The sequence below is a fragment of the Cryptomeria japonica genome, unplaced genomic scaffold (genome assembly GCF_030272615.1).
Source record: "Cryptomeria japonica unplaced genomic scaffold, Sugi_1.0 HiC_scaffold_272, whole genome shotgun sequence".
Lineage (NCBI taxonomy): Eukaryota > Viridiplantae > Streptophyta > Pinopsida > Cupressales > Cupressaceae > Cryptomeria > Cryptomeria japonica.
In genome coordinates, this window is record NW_026729094.1 from 92,501 (window position 1) to 112,500 (window position 20,000).

General features: G+C 59.9%; 2 non-coding genes across 2 annotated transcripts; both read left to right on the top strand.

Annotated features, from left to right (window-relative positions):
• The first annotated feature begins 13,823 nt into the window (after nt 1–13,823).
• LOC131869880 (5S ribosomal RNA) lies at nt 13,824–13,942 on the top strand. The gene has a single exon (XR_009368249.1). It is a non-coding gene; the product is annotated as a 5S ribosomal RNA (ribosomal RNA).
• Nucleotides 13,943–19,857: 5,915 nt separating this feature from the next.
• LOC131869886 (5S ribosomal RNA) lies at nt 19,858–19,976 on the top strand. The gene has a single exon (XR_009368255.1). It is a non-coding gene; the product is annotated as a 5S ribosomal RNA (ribosomal RNA).
• The last annotated feature ends 24 nt before the right edge of the window (nt 19,977–20,000 follow it).

Genomic DNA, 20,000 nt, shown 5'->3' on the forward strand with positions numbered 1-20,000 from the left:
CTCGACCAGCCTGAACAATTCCCCTCTCGAAGGAAGGCCTCGGCCTTAATCGTCCACGACAAACAGCTCGACGAGGCATGAAGCACCCACGGGAGCCGGAGCACGACGATGCAGAGTCTCGGTTCACAGGAGCCTGGGAAGAACATCCCGTACGGAACCCTTTACCCGAAAACATCCGAACCGCACATGCTCGCGACAGTCCTGCCGTTAGAGAATGCACCGTGCACGCGACCGAGTAAGGCCACTCAGAGACATCCATTTCCCAGGTATATGCCCCCTACGCACTTTTGGTGGCGCAACTCGCACGAACAGTCCCACCTCGACCCCGTATACAAGCTTTTTTGCCTCGAAGAGTTCGTCGGAGACGAAGAAGCAACCTTCAGTGCAACCGTAGCACTCTTTTGTGCAACCGCCCAAACAACGCCCCCTCTACCCTCTGTCGAAACACTCGGCATTGCTGCTCCCTAAGGTGAGCTTCTCCTCATAGGCAATTCCGCTCTTATCCGGTCACGTTTGTGTGCCCGAATTTCGCAAGGCAACCTCCATGGGACATGGAAAAGACTCGAGAAGAGAGCTCGCTCACGGGAGAGAGAAGCCAAGGAGACCACGAGAGTGCTGAGAGTGGGACAGCGCTGAATAGGCGGGAGAAGCCTGCGCGTATAAACGGAGATATATATCCAATTGCAACGAAGGAACGTGCCAAAGATCGAGAACAATGGCAGAAATGCTAGTAACGTGCACTTCGGGACCAACGCATCACCGGAAGACAACCGCCAAACATCGAAAGAGTCGCGATGCTCCGCAACCTACGTGCAAAGCGGTCGCACACCGGGTAAGGGAGTGAGAGCCCCAAACATAGCTGGGCGAGGCGCTCACTCCGCTCTTTAATATCTCGTTAATACCGCCAAGGAAATGGCACAAGCACACACACACAAGCATCCTCGGAAGAGGACAGTTCGAGTGACAGGTCAAATCCAAGAGTTCCGAAGACTACCTCCAGGAACAATCGGGAACAAGACCGATTACAAGTCGTCGAGTCTGTTACTGGGCGAACACGAGATGCGCACAGGAAATCGATCAGCCCTCACAATGGCCCAAGGCCAGAGATCGGACTGCTACGATTTACCCCAACAATCATCGTGCCACTCTTCGCAGAGAGGTGATAGACGCCAACGAGCCCGCGCATAGCAATCGAGGTGTAAAAAGGGCGTTGAAGGCAGGAAGCCTGGACGAAAGAGGCTACGAGGTCACCTCGAAGCGGTCTAAGAATCGGGCGCACTTGGGGCGACTACCAGTGCCAACCCCTTATCCCGCGGTGCGTCCGACACACAGAAATTTCCAAGGCGGCCAAGGAGCCTCCCCGCATAGCAATCGGGGTGTGAGGTTACGGATGCAGCATTGATAGCAATCGAGGTGGGAGGCGAAGGATGCAGAAGTGAGAGCCGAGGGATGTAGCAGAGATAGCAATCGGGGTGTGTGATGCAGAAGAGATAGCAATCGAGGTGTGCGGTGGGAAGGGCCCAGCAGCCAGAATGCATGAAGCGACGGATGAAGCAGTGATGACAACCGGGCTGTGAGGAGAGGAGGGATGCAGCCAAGAAAGCAATCAGGGCTCGAGGCAAGGGATGCATCAAGGATAGCAATCATGTTGTGAGGCGAGATTCCAAAGGCTAAACGTGAGAGGCTGCAGGGTCGACTCAGAGAGGTCTATGCATGTGAGAGGCTGAAAGCAAGGTCAACTCGGAGCGGTCTATGCATCGGGCGCGCTTGGGGCGACTACCAGTGCCAACCCCTTATCCCGCGACGCGTCCGACAAAGAGAACGTTCCAAGGCGGCAGAGGAGGTTACCAGCCGAAGGATGCAGTAGCAATAACAGGTATAGTTCCGCGGCGGCCGAGAAGACTCACCGCATAGGAATCGGGATGCGAGGCGAGGGATGCGGCGGGAAGGCCCCGACGGCTAAACGGAAGAGGCTGCAGGGCCGCCTCGGAATGGTCCAAGCATCGGACGCGATTGGGACGACTACCAGTGCCAACCCCTTATCCCGCGATGCGTCCGATACACAGATAGTTCCAAGGCGGCCGAGGAGCCTCACCGCATATCAATCGGGGTGCGAGGCGAGGGATGGGGCGGGAAGGCCCCAACGGCTAGACGGAAGAGGCTTCAGGGCCACCTCGGAATGCTCCAAGCATCGGACGCGCTTGGGGCGACTACCAGTGCCAACCCCTTATCCCGCGATGCGTCCGATACACAGATGGTTCCAAGGCGGCCGAGGAGCCTCACCGCATAGCAATCGGGGGTGCGAGGCGAGGGATGGGGCGGGAAGGCCCCAACGGCTAGACGGAAGAGGCTTCAGGGCCGCCTCGGAATGGTCCAAGCATCGGACGCGCTTGGGGCGACTACCAGTGACAACCCCTCATCCCGCGATGCGTCCGATACGAAGATGGTTCCAAGGCGGCCGAGGAGCCTCACCGCATAGCAATCGGGGTGCGAGGTGGGGGATGCGGCGAGATGGCCCCAACGGCTAGACGGAAGAGGCCACAGGGCCGCGTCGGAATAGTCCAAGCATCGGACGCGCTTGGGGCGACTACCAGTGACAACCCCTTATCCCGCGATGCGTCCGATACGAAGATAGTTCCAAGGCGGCCGAGGAGCCTCACCGCATAGCAATCCGGGTGCGAGGTGGGGGATGCGGCGAGATGGCCCCAACGGCTAGACGGAAGAGGCTGCAGGGCCGCCTCGGAATAGTCCAAGCATCGGACGCGCTTGGGGCGACTACCAGTGACAACCCCTTATCCCGCGATGCTTCCGATACGAAGACAGTTCCAAGGCGGCCGAGGAGCCTCACCGCATAGCAATGGGGGTGCGAGGTGAGGGATGCGGCGAGATGGCCCCAACGGCTAGACGGAAGAGGCCACAGGGCCGCCTCGGAATAGTCCAAGCATCGGACGCGCTTGGGGCGACTACCAGTGACAACCCCTTATCCCGCGATGCATCCGATACGAAGATAGTTCCCAGGCGGCCGAGGAGCCTCACCGCATAGCAATCGGGGTGCGAGGCGAGGGATGCGGCGAGATGGCCCCAAAGGGTAGACGGAAGAGGCTGCGGGGCCGCCTCGGAATAGTCCAAGCATCGAACGCGCTTGGGGCGACTACCACTGCCAACCCCTTATCCCGCGATGCGTCCGATACACAGATAGTTCCGAGGCGGCCGAGGAGCTGGGGGATGCGGCGAGATGGCCCCAACGGCTAGACGGAAGAGGCTGCAGGGCCGCCTCGGAATAGTCCAAGCATCGGACGCGCTTGGGGCGACTACCAGTGACAACCCCTTATCCCGCGATGCGTCCGATACACAGATAGTTCCGAGGCGGCCAAGGAGCCTCACCGCATAGCAATCGTGGTGCGAGGTGGGGGATGCAGCGAGATGGCCCCAACGGCTAGACGGAAGAGGCTGCAGGGCCGCCTCGGAATGGTCCAAGCATCGGACGCGCTTGGGGCGACTACCACTGCCAACCCCTTATCCCGCGATGCGTCCGATACACAGATAGTTCCAAGGCGGCCGAGGAGCCTCACCGAATAGCAATCGGGGTGCGAGGCGAGGGATGCGGCGAGAAAGCCCCAACGGCTAGAGGGAAGAGGCTTCAGGTCCGCCTCGGAATGGTCCAAGCATCGGACGCGCTTGGGGCGACTACCAGTGACAACCCCTTATCCCGCGACGCGTCCGATACACAGATAGTTCCAAGGCGGCCGAGGAGCCTCACCGCATAGCAATCGGGGTGCGAGGCGAGGGATGCGGCGAGAAGGACCCAACGGCTAGACGGAAGAGGCTTCAGGGCCGCCTCGGAATGGTCCAAGCATCGGACGCGCTTGGGGCGACTACCAGTGACAACCCCTTATCCCGCGACGCGTCCGATACACAGATAGTTCCAAGGCGGCCGAGGAGCCTCACCGCATAGCAATCGGGGTGCGAGGCGAGGGATGCGGCGAGAAGGACCCAACGGCTAGACGGAAGAGGCTTCAGGTCCGCCTCGGAATGGTCCAAGCATCGGACGCGCTTGGGGCGACTACCAGTGACAACCCCTTATCCCGCGACGCGTCCGATACACAGATAGTTCCAAGGCGGCCGAGGAGCCTCACCGCATAGCAATCGGGGTGCGAGGCGAGGGATGCGGCGAGAAGGACCCAACGGCTAGACGGAAGAGGCTTCAGGGCCGCCTCGGAATGGTCCAAGCATCGGACGCGCTTGGGGCGACTACCAGTGACAACCCCTTATCCCGCGATGCGTCCGATACACAGATAGTTCCAAGGCGGCCGAGGAGCCTCACCGCATAGCAATCGGGGTGCGAGGCGAGGGATGCGGCGAGAAGGACCCAACGGCTAGACGGAAGAGGCTTCAGGGCCGCCTCGGAATGGTCCAAGCATCGGACGCGCTTGGGGCGACTACCAGTGACAACCCCTTATCCCGCGACGCGTCCGATACACAGATAGTTCCAAGGCGGCCGAGGAGCCTCACCGCATAGCAATCGGGGTGCGAGGCGAGGGATGCGGCAAGAAGGACCCAACGGCTAGACGGAAGAGGCTTCAGGGCCGCCTCGGAATGGTCCAAGCATCGGACGCGCTTGGGGCGACTACCAGTGACAACCCCTTATCCCGCGACGCGTCCGATACACAGATAGTTCCAAGGCGGCCGAGGAGCCTCACCGCATAGCAATCGGGGTGCGAGGCGAGGGATGCGGCGAGAAGGACCCAACGGCTAGACGGAAGAGGCTTCAGGTCCGCCTCGGAATGGTCCAAGCATCGGACGCGCTTGGGGCGACTACCAGTGACAACCCCTTATCCCGCGACGCGTCCGATACACAGATAGTTCCAAGGCGGCCGAGGAGCCTCACCGCATAGCAATCGGGGTGCGAGGCGAGGGATGCGGCGAGAAGGACCCAACGGCTAGACGGAAGAGGCTTCAGGGCCGCCTCGGAATGGTCCAAGCATCGGACGCGCTTGGGGCGACTACCAGTGACAACCCCTTATCCCGCGACGCGTCCGATACACAGATAGTTCCAAGGCGGCCGAGGAGCCTCACCGCATAGCAATCGGGGTGCGAGGCGAGGGATGCGGCGAGAAGGACCCAACGGCTAGACGGAAGAGGCTTCAGGGCCGCCTCGGAATGGTCCAAGCATCGGACGCGCTTGGGGCGACTACCAGTGACAACCCCTTATCCCGCGATGCGTCCGATACACAGATAGTTCCAAGGCGGCCGAGGAGCCTCACCGCATAGCAATCGGGGTGCGAGGCGAGGGATGCGGCGAGAAGGACCCAACGGCTAGACGGAAGAGGCTTCAGGGCCGCCTCGGAATGGTCCAAGCATCGGACGCGCTTGGGGCGACTACCAGTGACAACCCCTTATCCCGCGACGCGTCCGATACACAGATAGTTCCAAGGCGGCCGAGGAGCCTCACCGCATAGCAATCGGGGTGCGAGGCGAGGGATGCGGCGAGAAGGACCCAACGGCTAGACGGAAGAGGCTTCAGGGCCGCCTCGGAATGGTCCAAGCATCGGACGCGCTTGGGGCGACTACCAGTGACAACCCCTTATCCCGCGACGCGTCCGATACACAGATAGTTCCAAGGCGGCCGAGGAGCCTCACCGCATAGCAATCGGGGTGCGAGGCGAGGGATGCGGCGAGAAGGACCCAACGGCTAGACGGAAGAGGCTTCAGGGCCGCCTCGGAATGGTCCAAGCATCGGACGCGCTTGGGGCGACTACCAGTGACAACCCCTTATCCCGCGACGCGTCCGATACACAGATAGTTCCAAGGCGGCCGAGGAGCCTCACCGCATAGCAATCGGGGTGCGAGGCGAGGGATGCGGCGAGAAGGACCCAACGGCTAGATGGAAGAGGCTTCAGGGCCGCCTGGGAATGGTCCATGCATCGCACGCGCTTGGGGCGACTACCAGTGACAACCCCTTATCCCGCGACGCGTCCGATACACAGATAGTTCCAAGGCGGCCGAGGAGCCTCACCGCATAGCAATCGGGGTGCGAGGCGAGGGATGCGGCGAGAAGGACCCAACGGCTAGACGGAAGAGGCTTCAGGGCCGCCTCGGAATGGTCCAAGCATCGGACGCGCTTGGGGCGACTACCAGTGACAACCCCTTATCCCGCGACGCGTCCGATACACAGATAGTTCCAAGGCGGCCGAGGAGCCTCACCGCATAGCAATCGGGGTGCGAGTCAAGGGATGCGGCGAGAAGGACCCAACGGCTAGACGGAAGAGGCTTCAGGGCCGCCTCGGAATGGTCCAAGCATCGGACGCGCTTGGGGCGACTACCAGTGACAACCCCTTATCCCGCGATGCGTCTGATACACAGATAGTTCCAAGGCGGCCGAGGAGCCTCACCGCATAGCAATCGGGGTGCGAGGCAAGGGATGCGGCGAGAAGGACCCAACGGCTAGACGGAAGAGGCTTCAGGGCCGCCTCGGAATGGTCCAAGCATCGGACGCGCTTGGGGCGACTACCGTTGCCAACCCCTTATCCCGCGATGCGTCTGATACACAGATAGTTCCGAGGCGGCCGAGGAGCCTCACCGCATAGCAATCGGGTTGCGAGGCAGATTATTGGGAAGGGAACCCCCTGGGATGCGGCTCAAGCAGTGCCCAAAGGGACTGGAATGCGGAATCACATCGAGAGACCCAAATGCTATACGAGGGCTCAAATCGAATTATCGATTTGGCCACGACATGGACGCATCGGAACGACTACCTTTGCCGAACCACTCGCAATTGCATCCATACCGAAACCAATAGACATTTCCGTTAGAGCCCTCGCATAGCATTCGGGAATCTCGCATGCCCCTCTAAATCGACCAATGCTGGCGCTCAACGAAAATCCGAGCGCTACCACCGTTCGAGCGCCAGCATTGGTCGAGTTAGAGGGGCACGGGGGAGAATGCTCCAGTCAACACCTCCCCTATATAAGTTATTTGTCCGATTCTCGCACAACCGTAGTCTGCCTCGTCGAATCAAACAACGGTCCCAGATTCCGACTTCCGTTCCGTAGAGACCCAAAAGCTAGATGGAGGCTCGCAAGAAAGAGAGTCGGCGCATAGCAATCGGGTTTCTCGAACGTTTAGGGACCGAGCTCACTTGCGGATAGGGCAAAATCCGCCAAGCAACCCAAAAGCTAGACGGGGGCTCGAATCGAATCGCCTAGGCGGCCACAACAACGACGTGTTGGATCGACTACCAGTGCCAAACCATTCAGCAAGACTAGTCTGTGTCGAGGCCGGATAGAGATTCTCAGAGAGCGCCCGTATAGCATTTAGGAGACCTGCCGCGTCCCTCACACTCGACAAATGGTGGTGCACGTTTATAAATCCGAGCGATCCCAACCCTTTCAAGCACCAACATCGGTCGAGATAGAGGGGCACGGAGGGGGCTGCGTGAGACAACACAGTCCCCTATATAAGTTATTTGTCCGATTCTCACACATCCGAAGAATGGTCATCAAATCGGACAACAGCCCAAACTTCCGACTTCCGTCCCAGAAAGCCCAAGAGCTATCTAAAACGTTCATGGCCGGAACTCGATCGCGGCTATACCAGTCCGCCAAGCAACCCAAAAGCTAGACTGGAGCTCTAGTCGAATCACCTCTGTGGCCATTGCAAGGACGTGTTGGAGCGACTACCATTGCCGAACCATTCCGCAGGTCGAGTCCATACCAAGGCCGCATAGAGATTCACGATGAGCTCCTGCATAGCAATCAGGAGACTTGCCGTGTCCATCACAATCGATAAATCCTGGTGCAAGATTTTTGCATCCGAGCGCTCCAACCAGTCGAGCACCAGCATCAATCGACATAAACGGGCACGGGGGGAGGATGCTCGAGAACACTACCTCCCCTATATAAGTTATTTGTCCGATTCTCAAGCAGCCGAAGTCTGGTCATCGAATCGGGTCAAAGACCACAACTTCCGACTTTACCCACAATGCAAGTCATCGAATCGAACATCGGCCCCCGAGTCGGACTCCATGCGTATGTCAGGTCATCGGACCCAAATTCCGCCTTCCTGCGCATGGCGGGCCATCAATATCAACTCGGTCATCGGACCCAAACTCCGCCTTTCTGCGCATGGCACGCCTTCAAATCGGTCATCGGACCCAAATTCCGCCTTCCTGTGCATGGCGGGCCATCAACATCAACTCGGTCATCGGACCCAAATTCCGCCTTTCTGCGCATGGCACGCCATCAACTCGGTCATCGGACCCAAATTCCGCCTTCCTGCGCATGGCAGGTCATCGGACACAAATTCAGACCTCGCCAATATGCCTACGTATCGAATCGGTCATCGGACCCAACTTCCGACTTCATCCATACTGTAGGGTCTTTGAGGTTGGCGCGGTGCGCTCAACCCGGGGAGTCGACCCATCGAAGCATACACCTCCCCTATATAAGCTATTTGTCCGATTCCCACACCTGTGTAGTTTGCACCTCTGACCAGGACATCGACCCCAACTTCCGAACTCGACTGCAACGACGGCACCAGCGCCTTGGTGCGCACCTTGCGACGCACAGTCCCAACATTCGCCTTCCTGCACATGGCAGGTCATCGGACCCAAATTCCGACCTCGCGAGTATGCCTACATATCGAATCGGTCATCGGACACAACTTCCGACTTCATCCATACCGTAGGGTCTTTGAGGTTGGCGCGGTGCGCTCAACCCGGGGAGTCGACCCAACGAAGCATACACCTCCCCTATATAAGCTATTTGTCCGATTCCCACACCTGTGTAGTTTGCACCTCCGATCAGGACATCGACCCCAACTTCCGAACTCGCCTGCAACGACCGAACCAGCGCCTTGGTGCGCACCTTGCAACGCACAGTGCCAACATTCGCCTTCCTGCACATGGCAGGTCATCGGACCCAAATTCCGACCTCGCGAGTATGCCTACATATCGAATCGGTCATCGGACCCAACTTCCGACTTCATCCATACCGTAGGGTCTTTGAGGTTGGCGCGGTGCGCTCAACCCGGGGAGTCGACCCAACGAAGCATACACCTCCCCTATATAAGCTATTTGTCCGATTCCCACACCTGTGTAGCTTGCACCTCCGATCAGGACATCGACCCCAACTTCCGAACTCGACTAAAAAGACCGCACCAGCACCTTGGTGTGCACCTTGCAACGCACAGTGCCAACATTCGCCTTCCTGCACATGGCAGGTCATCGGACCCAAATTCCGACCTCATGAGCATACCTACTAATCGAATCGGTCATCGGACCCAACTTCCGACTTCATCCATACCGTAGGGTCTTTGAGGTTGGCGCGGTGCGCTCAACCTGGGGAGTCGACCCATCGAAGCATACACCTCCCCTATATAAGCTATTTGTCCGATTCCGACACCTGTGTAGTTTGCACCTCCGCTCAGGACATCGACCCCAACTTCCGAACTCGCCTGCAACGACCGAACCAGCGCCTTGGTGCGCACCAAAAGTGCGCACTTTTGGAGGGCACTTTTGTGCGCTCCAAAGGTGCGCACTTTTGGAGGGCACTTTTGTGCGCTCCAAAGGTGCGCACTTTTGGAGGGCACTTTTTGGAGGGCACTTTTGTGCGCTCCAAAGGTGCGCACTTTTGGAGGGCACTTTTTGGAGGGCACTTTTCTGCGCTCCAAAGGTGCGCACTTTTGGAGGGCACTTTTTGGAGGGCACTTTTCTGCGCTCCAAAGGTGCGCACTTTTGGAGGGCACTTTTTGGAGGGCACTTTTCTGCGCTCCAAAGGTGCGCACTTTTGGAGGGCACTTTTTGGAGGGCACTTTTCTGCGCTCCAAAGGTGCGCACTTTTGGAGGGCACTTTTGTGCACTCCAAAGGTGCACACTTTTGGAGGGCACTTTTTGGAGGGCACTTTTCTGCACTCCAAAGGTGCGCACTTTTGGAGGGCACTTTTTGGAGGGCACTTTTGTGCGCTCCAAAGGTGCGCACTTTTGGAGGGCACTTTTTGGAGGGCACTTTTGTGCGCTCCAAAGGTGCGCACTTTTGGAGGGCACTTTTGTGCACTCCAAAGGTGCGCACTTTTGGAGGGCACTTTTCCTGCGCTCCAAAGGTGCACACCTAGGTGAGCACCTTCGACCACACCTTGTAGCACACCAAACTCTGACTTTCGACTTCATCCGCAATGCAGGGTCTTTGAGGTTGGCGCAATGCGCACAACCAGGGGAGTCGACCCATCAAACCCAACACCTCCCCTATATAAGCTATTTGTCTGATTCTCATACATGCGTAGCCTGCAGGAGCAATTAGGACATCGACCCCAACTTTCGGCTTCTAAACGAAAACAAGGTCTTTGAGGTTGGTGTAATGCGAACAACTAGGGGAGTCAACCCATCAAACCCAACACCTCCCCTATATAAGCTATTTGTCTGATTCTCATACATGTGTAGTCTACAGGAGCAATTAGGACATCGACCCCAACTTTTGACTTCTTAACGAAAACAAGGTCTTTGAGGTTGACGTAATGCGCACAACCAGGGGAGTCGACCCATCAAACCCAACACCTCCCCTATATAAGCTATTTGTCCGATTCTCATACATGTGTAGCCTACAGGAGCCATTAGGACATTGACCCCAACTTTTGACTTCTTAACGAAAACAAGGTCTTTGAGGTTGGCGTAATGCGCACAACCAAGGGAGTTGACCCATCAAACCCAACACCTCCCCTATATAAGCTATTTGTCTGATTCTCATACATGTGTAGCCTGCAACAACGATTAGGACATCCACCCCAACTTCTGAATTCGTCTGCGTTGACCGCACCAAAGGTGCACGCCTTGGTGCTCACCAAAATCCGACTTCCGACTTCTTCTGCTATGCGGGGTCTTTGAGGTTGGCGCAGTGCGCACAACCAGGGGAGTCAACCCACCGAATGCAACACCTCCCCTATATAAGCTATTTGTCTGATTCTCATACATGCGTAGACTGCAGCAATGATTAGGACATCCACCCCAACTTTTGACTTCTTAAACAAGACAGGGTCTTTGAAGTTGGTGCAGTGCACACAACCAGGGGAGTCGACCCATCAAACGCAACACCTCCCCTATATAAAGCTATTTGTCCGATTCTCATACGTGTAGTCTGCAGCAGCGATTAGGACATCGACCCCAACTTCCGAATTCGTTTGCATTGACCGCACCAAAGGTGCACGCCTTGGTGTGCACCTTGGAGTGCACTTTGGTGCTCACCTCGGTGCACACTTTGGTGTGCACCTCGGTGTGCACCAAAGGTGCGCACCTTGGAGCGCACCAAAGGTGTACACTTTGGAGCGCACCACATAGGGTCTTTGAGAGGTTGGCGCAGTGCGCACACCAAGGTGGGTGTTGAGGTGCGTGCCGAGGTGGGTGGGTGCTAGGGTGCGCTCCATGGTGGGTGCCAGGGTGGGTGCGTGCTAGGGTGGATTCCAAAGAGGGTCATAGGGTGGGTGCCAAGGTGGGTTGGTGATATAGTGGGTTCAAAGGTGGGTACTAGGGTGGGTTCCAAGGTGGGTCACAAGTTGGGTGCCAGGATGCGTGGGTGTTAGGTTGGGTGCCAAGGTGGGCTCCTGCGTGGGTGGGTGCTAGGGTGGGTTTCAAGGTGGACGCGAGGGCGGGTGCCAAGGTGGGTAACAAGTTGGGTGTTAGGATGGGTGAGTGCTAGAGTGGGTGCCAAGGTGGGTGGGTGCTAAGGTGGATGCCAAGGTGGTTCACAGGGTGGGTGGGTTCTAGGGTGAGTTCCAAGGTGGGTCACAGGTTTAGTGCTAGGGTGCGTGTCAAGGCGGGTGTCGAGGTGCCTGGGTGCTAGGGTGTGGATGCCAATGTGGGTCATAGGGTGGGTACTAGGGTGGGCTGCAATGTGGGTGCCAAGGTGGGTAACATGCTCGGTTGGTTCTAAATTGGGTGTCAGGGTGGGTGTGCACCCACCTTGCCCGAGGTGGGTGCCAAGGTGCCAGTGTGGGTGGGTGCTAAGGTGGATGCCAAGGTGGGTGAGAAGGTGGGTGATAGGTTGAGTGGTAGGATGGGTGGGTGCCAAGATGGGTCACAGGGTGGGTGCAAGGGTGGGTAGGTGCTAGGGTTGGTGTCAGGGTGGGTGGGTGCTAGGTTGGGTTCCAAGGTGGGTGCGAGGGTGAGTGTCAAGGTGGGTCACAGGTTAGGTGCTAGGATGGGTGAGTGCTAGGGTGCAAAGGTGCCAGGGTGGGTGCTAGGATGGGTCGATGCTAGGGTGAGTGGCAAGGTGGGTCCACAAGTGTCAAGGTGGGTGCCGAGGTGGGTGCCAACTTGGGTTCCAAGGTGGGTGCCAAGTGGGCGACTGCTATGGTGGATGCCAAGGTGGGTCACGGGGTGGGTGCCAAGTTGCTAGGTTGTGTTCCAAGGTGGGTGCCAACGTGGCTGCTAGGGTGCGTGGGTTAAAGGGTGTGTCACAACGTGGGTGCCAGGATGGGTGCGCACCCACACTGGCCAAGACGGGTGCAAGGTTGGGTTCCAAGCCCGGTCACAGGCTGGGTGCTAGGATGGGTGGGTGCCAAGGTGGGCACCAGGGTGGGTGCACCCACCCTGGCCAAGGTGGGTCACGGGGTGGGTCCTAGGGTGGGTAACAGGGTGGGTACTAAGGTGCGTGCCAAGGTGGGTCATGGGGTGGGTGCCAAGGTGGGCACCAGGGTGGGTGTGCACCAACCCTAGCCAGGGTAGGTCACGGGGTGGTTGTCGGGGTGGGCGTCAAGGAGCCAAGGTGGGTGGCAAGTAGCCAAGTTGCGTGCCAAGGTGGGTGTCGGGGTGGGTGCCAAGGATCCAAGGTGGGTGCCAAGGAACCAAGGTGGGTGTCTGGGTGGGTGCCGAGGTGGGAGCCAGGGTGGGTCCCAAGGTGAGTGCAAAGGTGGGTGCCAGGGTCAAGGTGAGTGCCAATGTGGGTTCCAAGGTGCCAGGGTCAGGGTGAGTGCCAATGTGGGTTCAAAGGTGCTAAGTTGGGTGCGAGGTTGGGTGCGAGGGTGGGTGGGTGCCAAGGTGTGCTAGGTGGAAGCCCGGGTGGGTCGGCATCCCATGGGTGTCGAGTTGGGTGCCTGATGGGTGCTTCTTGTCAAGTTTTAGTCGTCGGGACTCATTTCGAGCCTTAGAGGTCGTTTCTTGTCCGGTTGCCCTGTCTTCGACCTGGGAACCCAATTTTGGTCCTCGGGTCCCATTTTTTTTTGTCTCGCATCCCACTTTTGGCCTGTGGCCTTTTCGGGGTCGATTCTCGTTTTGGGCATCAGAGCATGTTTCTTCTCCTAAAACCCAATATTTGTTTATTAAGTCTCGGAACACATTTTTGTTCTCGTGGACCCATCATGGGTCTTGGAACGCATTTGTGGTCCTTGGGTCCCATTTTGCATCCCGAAACTTGTGTTTTGGTGCTTGATCCCTATTTTGGGTGCCCACCTTGCACCAAGTGCGCACCCGGGGCAAACCGAGCGCCTTGGTGCACCGGGGCAAGATCGAGCGTGCACCCGAGGCGCCCCGAACATGCACCAAGGTGCACTCGGCCCACATGTGAGCGCAGGTCGTTGCGCCCGAGGTGGTGTGTGGGCACCGCGTTGCAGACGGGACACTGCACGCACACGACGCCCCGTCCAGGTGCACGCACGTAGGCCGGGCCGGGTGCACACCCGACGCCCTAGCAAGGTGCGCGCACCCGGGCAGGGCTCACACTTGGCGAACGGGGCGCACTTCGCGAGGGAGGGTGTGCACCTCGACGGGGGTGGGTGGCCGGGGTGGATTCGCACGTGGGTCGCGGTTTGCTAAGTACACACTGCGACAAGCTCATAACGGGTGCGATCATACCAGCGTTAGTGCACCGGATCCCATCAGAACTCCGCAGTTAAGCGCGCTTGGGCCGGAGTAGTACTGGGATGGGTGACCTCCCGGGAAGTCCCGGTGTTGCACCCTTTCTTAGTTTTTCGCCGGGCGTCGCAATGCTATTTGAATAAACCTTTTGCCCGTTTGCGTTCTCGTCGGGGCCGGGCCGGGCCGGGGTGCGCTGCCCGCACTACCGCGCGCGCGGGGGGCGACACCGAGCGCGCACCCGAGGCGCCCCGAGCACACAGGCCACGGTGCAACCCGGGCGTTGTGCGCGCACCCCGGTGCGCCCGAGGTGCTGCGCGCGCACCCAGGTGAAATCGGTGTGCACCTCGGCCAGTGCGCGCTCGGTCGAGTCGCGCACGTTGGCCAAGGTGCACGGTGATGTTTCTTACTCTAAGGTTCCGCACCAGACGCCCGGGACAGGTGAGCGAAGCTGGGCGGGGCCGGGTGCGCGGCCGGGGCAGGTGCACGCAGCTGGAGAGAGCTTTGGAGCACACCAGAGGTGCGCACCTTGGAGCACACTTCGGAGCGCACCAATGATGCGCTCCATTCAAAAGTTTCCTGAAAAGGCAAAAAAAGTTGAGATTATAGAATTTCCCACTTGAGAGATTGTAAAAAAAAAAAATTTAAAATGAAGGAAACGCGGGTGCCAAGGTGTGCGCGCCCGGGTGCGCAGCCCAGCCAAGGTGTGCGCACCAAGGCGCCCACCCTGGCGAAGGTGCACGCAAGGTGCGCACCCGAGGCAAACCGGACAATTAACCCAACTTTCGACTTCGCGCGCACCTGCGCACCTTGGAGCGCACTTCGGAGCGCTCCTTGGTGCGCACCAATCTTGGGCACCTCGGAGTGCACCATGGCGCCCACCAAGGTGCGCACCCGGGGCAAACCGAGCTCCGACTTCGTGCGCACCTTGGAGCGCACGAAAGGTGCGCACCATGGCGCCCACCAAGGTGCGCAGCCCAGCCAAGGCGTGCGCATCAAGGTGCGCACCCTGGCGAAGGTGCGCACCCGGGGCAAACCGAGCTCCGACTTCGTGCGCACCTTGGAGCGCACAAAGGGTGCGCAACCCAGCCAAGGTGTGCGCACCCCGGGCAAACCGAGCTCCGAATCGTGCGCACCTTGGAGCACACTTCGGAGCCCTCCTTGGTGCGCACCGATGTTGCGCACCTCGGAGCGCACCCGGGGAAAACAATGCAATTAACCCGACTTTCGACTTCGTGGGCACCTCGGAGCGCTCTCGGGTTCGCACCTCGGAGCACACCGAGGTGCGCACCTTTGATGCGCTGCCTTCACCAATTTCCAGAAAAGGCAAGAAAACATTGAGAAGGTGTGCGCACCGAGGTGCCCACCCTGGCGAAGGTGCACGCGAGGTGCGCACCCGGGGCAAACCGGGCTCCGACTTCGTGCACGCCATGCTGCGCACCTTGGAGGGCCATGGTGCGCACCTTGGAGCACACTTCGGAGCGCTCAATGGTGCCCAACCCAGCCAAGGTGCCCACCGCGGCGAAGGTGCACGCGAGGTGCGCACCCGGGGCAAACCGGGCTCCGACTTCGTGCACGCCGCACCTTGGAGCACACTTCGGAGCGCTCCTTGGTGCGCACCAGGGCGCGCAACCCAGCCGAGGTGCCCACCCCGGCGAAGGTGCACGCGGGGTGCGCACCCGGGGCAAACCGGGCTCCGACTTCGTGCACGCCATGGTGCCCACCGCGGCGAAGGTGCACGCGAGGTGCGCACCCGGGGCAAACCGGGCTCCGACTTCGTGCACGCCGCACCTTGGAGCACACTTCGGAGCGCTCCTTGGTGCGCACCAGGGCGCGCAACCCAGCCGAGGTGCCCACCCCGGCGAAGGTGCACGCGAGGTGCGCACCCGGGGCAAACCGGGCTCCGACTTCGTGCACGCCATGGTGCCCACCGCGGCGAAGGTGCACGCGAGGTGCGCACCCGGGGCAAACCGGGCTCCGACTTCGTGCACGCCGCACCTTGGAGCACACTTCGGAGCGCTCCTTGGTGCGCACCATGGTGCCCACCAGGGCGCGCAACCCCGCCGAAGGTGCACGCGAGGTGCGCACCCGGGGCAAACCGGGCTCCGACTTCGTGCACGCCGCACCTTGGAGCACACTTCGGAGCGCTCCTTGGTGCGCACCAGGGCGCGCAACCCCGCCGAAGGTGCACGCGAGGTGCGCACCCGGGGCAAACCGGGCTCCGACTTCGTGCACGCCATGGTGCGCACCAGGGTGCCCACCGCGGCGAAGGTGCGCACCCGGGGCAAACCGGGCTCCGACTTCGTGCACGCCGCACCTTGGAGCACACTTCGGAGCGCTCCTTGGTGCGCACCAGGGCGCGCAACCCAGCCGAGGTGCCCACCCCGGCGAAGGTGCACGCGAGGTGCGCACCCGGGGCAAACCGGGCTCCGACTTCGTGCACGCCATGGTGCCCACCGCGGCGAAGGTGCGCACCCGGGGCAAACCGGGCTAGGACTTCGTGCACGCCGCACCTTGGAGCACACTTTGGAGCGCTCCTTGGTGCGCACCATGGTGCCCACCAGGCCGCGCAACCCAGCCAAGGTGTGCGCACCAAGGTGCACGCGAGGTGCGCACCCGGGGCAAACCGGGGTCCGGCTTCGTGCACGCCGCACCTTGGAGCACACATCGGGGCGCTCCCGGGTTCGCACCGGCGTTGCGCACCGTGGTGGGCACCTCGGAGCGCACCGTGGTGGGCACCTCGGAGCACACCAAGGTGGGCAGCGAGGTGCGCACCTTTGATGCGATGCCTTCACTAATTTCCATAAAAGGCAAAAAAAAACGAGATTTTAAAATTTCCGTTTTGAAAGATAGTGAGAAAAAGGGAATGCTGGTGCCATCTTGAGCCCGCCCTGGTGCGCAGCCCAGCCAAGGTGTGCGCACCAAGGTGCCCACCCTGGCGAAGGTGCGCGCCCGGGCAATTAACCCAACTTCCAACTTCGCGCGCGCCAGGGTGGGAGCGCACCCAACAACCGGGCCTGGGAAGAGCCAATGCGAGAAACCCCACCAAACGCTCTGACAAAAAAAGAGGGGGCGCTCCAGTAACCCCGCTTCGGAGCGCACCCTGGGCAAACCCAGCCAGGGTGCCCACCCCGGCCAAGGTGCAGGCGAGGTGCGCACCCGGGGCAAACCGGGCTCCGACAACGTGCACGCCGCACCTTGGAGCACACTTCGTAGCGCTCCCGGGTGCGCACCTCAGAGCACACCAAGGTGGGCAGCGAGGTGCGCACCTTTGATGCGCTGCCTTCACTAATTTCCAGAAAAGGCAAAAAAAAGAGGAGATTTTAAAATTTCCGTTTTGAAAGATAGTGAAAAAAACGGAACGCGGGTGCCATCTTGAGCCCGCCCTGGTGCACAGCCCAGGTAAGGTGCCCACCCTGGCAAAGGTGCGCACCCGGGCAATTAACCCTACTTCCGACTTCGTGCGCGCCAGGGTGGCAACCGGGCCTGGGAAGAGCCAATGCGAGAAACCCCACCAAACGCTCCGACAAAAAAAGAGGCGGCGCTCCAATAACCCCGCTTCGGAGCGCAGCCGGGGCAAACCCAGCCAAGGTGCCCACCCCGACGAAGGTGCACGCGAGGTGCGCACCCGGGGCAAACCGGGCTCCGACAACGTGCACGCAGCACCTTGGAGCACACTTCGAAGCACTCCCGGGTGCCCACCGGCGTTGCGCACCGTGGTGGGCAGCAAGGTGCGCACCTTTGATGCGCTGCCTTCACTAATTTCCAGAAAAGGCAAAAAAAAATGAGATTTTAAAATTTCCGTTTTGAAAGATAGTGAAAAAAACGGAACGCGGGTGCCATCTTGAGCCCGCCCTGGTGCGCAGCCCAGGCAAGGCATGCGCACCAAGGTGCCCACCCGCGGTGCACGCCCGGGGCAAACCGGGCTCCGACTTCGTGCAGGCCGCACCTTGGAGCACACTTCGGAGCGCTCCTTGGTGCGCACCATGGTGCCCACCAGGGCGCACCCGGGGCAAACCGGGCTCCGACTTCGTGCACGCCGCACCTTGGAGCACACATCGGAGCGCTCCCAGGTTCGCACCAGCGTTGCGCACCTTTGATGCGCTGCCTTCACTAATTTCCAGAAAAGGCAAAAAAAAACGATATTTTAAAATTTCCGTTCTGAAAGATAGTGAAAAAAACGGAACGCGGGTGCCATCTTGAGCCCTTCCTGGTGCGCAGCCCAGGCAAGTTGTGCGCACCAAGGTGCCCACCCTGGCGGAGGTGCGCGCCCGGGGCAAACCGGGCTCCGACTTCGTGCACTGCATGGTGCCCACCAAGGCGCGCAACCCAGCCAAGGTGCCCACCGCAGCGAAGGTGCACGCGAGGTGCGCACCCGAGGTGCACACCCGGGGCAAACCGAGCTCCGACTTCGTGCACGCCGCACCTTGGAGCACACTTCAGAGCGCTCCTTGGTGCGCACCAGGGCGCGCAACCCAGCCAAGGTGCTCACCCCGGCGAAGGTGCACGCGAGGTGCGCACCCGGGGCAAGCCGGGCTCGGACTTCGTGCACGCCGCACCTTGGAGCACACATCGGAGCGCTCCCGGGTTCGCACCAGCATTGCGCACCTTTGATGCGCTGCCTTCACTAATTTCCAGAAAAGGCAAAAAAAAAAAAAAACGAGATTTTAAAATTTCCGTTTTGAAAGATAGTGAAAAAAACGGAACGCGGGTGCCATCTTGAGCCCGCCCTGGTGTGCAGCCCAGGCAAGTTGTGCGCACCAAGGCACCCACCCTGGCCAAGGTGGGTCACGGGGTGGGTCCTAGGGTGGGTAACGGGGTGGGTACTAAGGTGCGTGCCAAGGTGGGTCATGGGGTGGGTGCCAAGGTGGGCACCAGGGTGGGTGTGCACCAACCCTAGCCAGGGTAGGTCACGGGGTGGTTGTCGGGGTGGGCGTCAAGGAGCCAAGGTGGGTGGCAAGTAGCCAAGTTGCGTGCCAAGGTGGGTGTCGGGGTGGGTGCCAAGGATCCAAGGTGGGTGCCAAGGAACCAAGGTGGGTGTCTGGGTGGGTGCCGAGGTGGGAGCCAGGGTGGGTCCCAAGGTGAGTGCAAAGGTGGGTGCCAGGGTCAAGGTGAGTGCCAATGTGGGTTCCAAGGTGCCAGGGTCAGGGTGAGTGCCAATGTGGGTTCAAAGGTGCTAAGTTGGGTGCGAGGTTGGGTGCGAGGGTGGGTGGGTGCCAAGGTGTGCTAGGTGGAAGCCCGGGTGGGTCGGCATCCCATGGGTGTCGAGTTGGGTGCCTGATGGGTGCTTCTTGTCAAGTTTTAGTCGTCGGGACTCATTTCGAGCCTTAGAGGTCGTTTCTTGTCCGGTTGCCCTGTCTTCGACCTGGGAACCCAATTTTGGTCCTCGGGTCCCATTTTTTTTTGTCTCGCATCCCACTTTTGGCCTGTGGCCTTTTCGGGGTCGATTCTCGTTTTGGGCATCAGAGCATGTTTCTTCTCCTAAAACCCAATATTTGTTTATTAAGTCTCGGAACACATTTTTGTTCTCGTGGACCCATCATGGGTCTTGGAACGCATTTGTGGTCCTTGGGTCCCATTTTGCATCCCGAAACTTGTGTTTTGGTGCTTGATCCCTATTTTGGGTGCCCACCTTGCACCAAGTGCGCACCCGGGGCAAACCGAGCGCCTTGGTGCACCGGGGCAAGATCGAGCGTGCACCCGAGGCGCCCCGAACATGCACCAAGGTGCACTCGGCCCACATGTGAGCGCAGGTCGTTGCGCCCGAGGTGGTGTGTGGGCACCGCGTTGCAGACGGGACACTGCACGCACACGACGCCCCGTCCAGGTGCACGCACGTAGGCCGGGCCGGGTGCACACCCGACGCCCTAGCAAGGTGCGCGCACCCGGGCAGGGCTCACACTTGGCGAACGGGGCGCACTTCGCGAGGGAGGGTGTGCACCTCGACGGGGGTGGGTGGCCGGGGTGGATTCGCACGTGGGTCGCGGTTTGCTAAGTACACACTGCGACAAGCTCATAACGGGTGCGATCATACCAGCGTTAGTGCACCGGATCCCATCAGAACTCCACAGTTAAGCGCGCTTGGGCCGGAGTAGTACTGGGATGGGTGACCTCCCGGGAAGTCCCGGTGTTGCACCCTTTTTTAGTTTTTCGCCGGGCGTCG